Source organism: Anneissia japonica, unplaced genomic scaffold, assembly GCF_011630105.1.
Source record: "Anneissia japonica isolate Jap-2015-1 unplaced genomic scaffold, ASM1163010v1 scaffold285012_len62299_cov145, whole genome shotgun sequence".
Taxonomy (NCBI): domain Eukaryota; kingdom Metazoa; phylum Echinodermata; class Crinoidea; order Comatulida; family Comatulidae; genus Anneissia; species Anneissia japonica.
The window spans coordinates 52,914-58,268 of NW_022698031.1; positions in this window are offsets into that span (position 1 = coordinate 52,914).

The following is a 5,355-nucleotide window of genomic DNA, read 5'->3' on the forward strand; positions in this document are numbered from 1 at the left end:
GCAATTCCGTATTATATTTATAAATCTTTATAACATTATACAAAAATTAGATTTTTCTTAAAAATTGAAATTTTGCCGGGAATGGGGCTTTAAACTAGATTTTAATATAATAAATTTTATCTTAGTCTATTTTGGTAAGTTTGTAGTGAAATTTTATCAAAATAAAAAAATTATTTATTGACATATTTTAATTAATATTTAACAATACTTCTGATTTGAAATTTTAAAATCTGAGTTTACATCTTGAATGTATATGTTTTAAGCTTTAATTGACACAAAAACTGTAAATATGGAATAAATATGAAAATTTAGGTGCTTTGTCCATTTTGCATGGAATTGCCCAGTTATAATATTAATTTCCAATTTTTTCCCTTGCAAAATATCAGAATCTGATTCACTTTTCATTAAAATAATGAATTAGTATGTATTGTGTAATTTGGTGAAATATTTTAACAAATAATATTTTAATAATGTTTTATATTTTAATATTTTTACGCCATATTTTTAATTAAATATTTAAAAATAATGAAAATATGGATGTACGTCCATCACAAGAAAATGACATTTGTTTATTTCCTTTTCTAACCAGGTACAAAGAAATTACCAAAACTCTGTTATAAAGCATACTAGGTATACCAAGTATATACAGAAAATTGGAAGCCTACCATTAATTACACTAATTAGCAAAACCATGTGACAGACGTACATTTTTTCTGTACGTCCGTCACTGTATGTCCGTCACGCTGTGTAAAATGTGTTAATAACCTATGAAATATGATGAAAATTTGAAAACTGTCAATGTGTCATATGTCTGTAGTTACAGTAGGCTACATGTTGTGCACAAAACATAATACAACATGGACAATTCTGGGTATGAGCCCCATACTTGAGTTTCTGGTCGAGATCAATTTAGGCTTACATAATTTTCCTCCCTGAAGCACATTTTGTCTATTGTTATCAAACAGTGTGCAATATGCACATATTTTCAGTACCATGGGCTTACATTACAAACAAAAAACAATTTTGAACTAAAATTTTAAGCAAATATCTAATAAAAACATACCAGGCAGGCAATACATAAATTACATAATAATGTTATCATCTTGACTAACACGGCTACTCTATCTACTTCAACATAAATTACATAATAATGTTATCATCTTGACTAACACAGCTACTCTATCTACTTCATCATAACAATGTCCTGTAATTACAATTACAGCTAACATATGATTATATTATTATTTTATATCAAATTACAGGATATTATTATAAATAAAGCATGAGTAACCATACAGTCATCTTGATTAACTACAATTACTATGATTTTTTTTGTATTGCAAAAATGTTATTCTATACATTACAGGTGTTTATAAATAATCTCTAATTCCAGAACCTTTAAAATCTAAACTTGCCTATTGCAGGATTCTTTATATATACAATGAAGAAGTTGACGCCAAAAGCTATGACTTGGCTTAATAGATCTAGTACAGTACAGTATGCTTTCACTAGTTTAACTGTCTGCATTAATTAATAATAACAAAGTGCATTTTGTGAACCAAATAATCATTTTTCGTGGTTACAAATTTAGATCCAACTCCTTTATAATCTATTTACATGAATGTTCTGAATCAAAGGTCAGAAATGGCATGTCTGGTCATTTTTTAACAAAATATTCTATTATGGCAAATAGAAATATAAATGTTTTGAACAACTTGGCACCAAACTTAACTCTCTACCACTTGTGGTTGCAAAGATATAAGGGCCCTATTAATATGACTTTTGACTTTGACATTTTGCCACATTTAAAAAAATGTGTTACCAAGCCAAAATGATTCTAGGGCCACCCTGAACCAATTTATGAAGTCAATATTCTCTTTACCTCAAATGCATACAAAACATGGTCTGACTACTAGGGTATTGAGGTCAACTGAGGATTATTTGACACAAAATTACCNCATATTCTTTCACTAGTTTAACTGTCTGCATTAATTAATAATAACAAAGTGCATTTTGTGAACCAAATAATCATTTTTCGTGGTTACAAATTTAGATCCAACTCCTTTATAATCTATTTACATGAATGTTCTGAACAAATTGACACCACAATTAACTCCCTACCACCAGTGGTTACGGAAATATGAGAACCTGTGAATATGATCCGGAGATGAATCAAAGGTCAGAAATGGCATGTCTGGTCATTTTTTAACAAAATATTCTATTATGGCTTGCAAATAGAAATATAAATGTTTTGAACAACTTGGCACCAAACTTAACTCTCTACCACTTGTGGTTGCAAAGATATAAGGGCCCTATTAATATGACTTTTGACTTTGACATTTTGCCACATTTAAAAAAATGTGTTACCAAGCCAAAATGATTCTAGGGCCACCCTGAACCAATTTATGAAGTCAATATTCTCTTTACCTCAAATGCATACAAAACATGGTCTGACTACTAGGGTATTGAGGTCAACTGAGGATTATTTGACACAAAATTACCTAAATTATTTAATTCATTGTATTTTACATTTTTTATTTGGTAGCAAGCCAAATCTTTGACAGAAAAAGGCCATAACAGAAACTCAATTTTACATAAAAGATTTGTTTGTACTATATTTATTTTGATAGGCCTTGGTCTTTTAAAGCTGGGGCTAGACATTTTGTAGGTGGCCGCTGGTGCAGTAGTAGGCCTAGGTTAGGAGGTCTACTACTACAGTACTAGGCCTACTGTAGCCAGACTAGCTAGGCTAGGGTCTAGTAGGCTAGGCCTAAAACATCTGCCAATTGAAGCCTAGGTTTGTAACCTATTATTTGTCTAAGCTTAATAGTAAATTATTATTTTCATATCTGAAACATTGTTTATTATCTAAAAAGAACCAAATTAAATATGTTCGCCTTAACTACCGAGCGCATCGCCCGTGACTTCTGTCAACAAACACACGTGAGCGATTTTTTTTTTTCTGCACACTGCTTACTTAGCTTGTTGCATGCATGCAAGGTTTAAAAAAATTAATGTTGGTGGCGCACTTCACATCTTGTGCTCAAGATGAAAAAAAACGATTGTTTTTCGTCAATTATAGGCATTTTTAGTCGATTTTCATAATTAAAAAATAAATAAATTTAATAATATTTGTATTAGTTTTTGTAGATAAGTTTAGTCTAGTTTTAGTTAATACTAGGCTAATTACAAGATACTGTATTTTGTATAGATATTTCAACCATCAACTAGCAATCATTTTTTTTAATTTGCTGGTTTGTGAATTTTTACCTAGCAATTATAATAAACCTACTACTAGCAAATTGCTAGTTTGCTAGCGTGAATTTCGAGCCCTCTCTTAAAGCATACCAGTATATTAATTAATCAATAAAATAATTTAGATTGTAGATTTTTTTGTATTTTTAGATGTGTACGTCCGTCACAATTCAAACAAGTACGTCCGTCACGATAAAATTGTACGTCCGTCACAGTAATTTTACGGTGTTTTCATAGAGAAAATGAAAAAAAATTAAATTCAATTTTTATTCTGCTAGAAAGCCCACACATTAGTGGAAAACAACAGGGAAATATTTTTTTTTAAATGTCACACACATCAGAGTTTTTAAAAAAAGTATAGTGACGTAGGAAAAGTCACTTTCTCTGATTACGTCCGTCACGGGGTCATTTTGACCCATATCTCCGTAACGCATACGAGTTAAAAAATAAAAATTGTAGGCTTGATACTGTACTAACCAGTAGATGTAATGTAATGTAAACTTTTAAAAAAATAAATTGCAAGCTTCATTATGAAAATATAGATTCACAAAGTGTCTGAAATGTACGTCCGAATTTATGGAATTGCCCATAAATTATTCAATTTTAAAAAAAGATAAACAGTTAGGCTGCTATTTAGTTGATCGCGAGAATCCACCTTGCTACAATCAAATAGGCTAGCTGGTAAGGGATAATGCCCATATGGCGCGCCATACAAATTCCGCGAGGCCGAAGTTGTCGGCGGCCGAAGAAGTCTTATTCCCCCTAAATAGAGGGCCACCTCAGACCTTCCAGCCTCTTTCACCACTCATTTAGAGTGGTGTAGGCCTACAGTGAGTTTAGCCTAGGTCTAGCCTAGGCTAGGCCTTAGCCCCAGATTTTTTGCACTCACCACTGCAAGGTAAAGGAACACCAGTAACTACCGCGCGTGGTTAGTACAAACTTTCTCCGACTACTAGGCCAAGCCTAGGTTACTGTACTTACTTGTTTTTGTAGGAGGTCAACCTAGGCTTATCCTGGATTCCAGCAGGACCGAATGGCTGAGGCTATCGGCACTGCCGCAGTGCGAAAAAAAGCTGCTGTTTTCTATCGGCACTGCCGCAGTGCCAAAAAGCTGCTGTTTTCTATCGGCACTGCTGCCGCAGTGCCAAAAAGCTGCTGTTTTCTATCGGCACTGCCACAGTACGAAAAAAGCTGTTATTTTCTATCTGCATTATTGCAGCAGTGCGAAAAAAGCTCCGATTTTCTATCGGCACTGCCGCAGTGCCAAAACACTGCAGTTTTCTATTGGCACTGCCACTCGAAAAGCTGCTGTTTAATTATCAAATAGATGTTTTTATCTATAGATGGTATCAACCCAGGTAACAAGCCCATAAGGGACCCATATGGTGCCCATATGCAGATCCATATGTGCAATCCTTGAGGAAACCTCCGGATTCTGCACCCAAGTTCCATGTGTGGTATAACCATAGGCTATGTTCAGACACAACGACTTACGCTAGCGTAACGTTAATCGAGTGGTGTGAACTTGTGCGCGGCGTAGCGAACGCCAGTATTATCGCGCAATCACTGGCGTACGGTAATCCAGCAACAGACCCCAGATTAGCGTACGCCACTGATTTACGACAGTCACGCATCGGTGATTTTGAACTCAGCCAAGATTTGACCAATCAAAATAAACCTAGATGTAAACAGAAAATAAAATGCGCGAGTTACGAATACGAATATTTCGCGCGAATACTTACGCTAGCGTTCATTAATCGCCCAGTCTGGACATCTCGCTAGTTACGCCATGGATTAACGTACGCCTGGCGTTAGATACGCCTGGCGTATCTCACAGGTCTGAACGTAGCCAAAGAGATATAATAAGAATACTAGAGCGCTAACAGCAATGTATTCGATGTTCGAAATACGCAGAGCTGTGTGTGTGTACCATCCAAGATGGCTACCATAGATTCAGCCAATCAAATTTCGCCCATAGAGGTATAATAAGAATACTAGAGCGCTAACCGCAATGTATTCGATGTTCGAAATACGCAGAACTGTGTGCGTGTACCATCCAAGATGGCTACCATAGATTTAGCCAATCAAATTTCGCTAAGC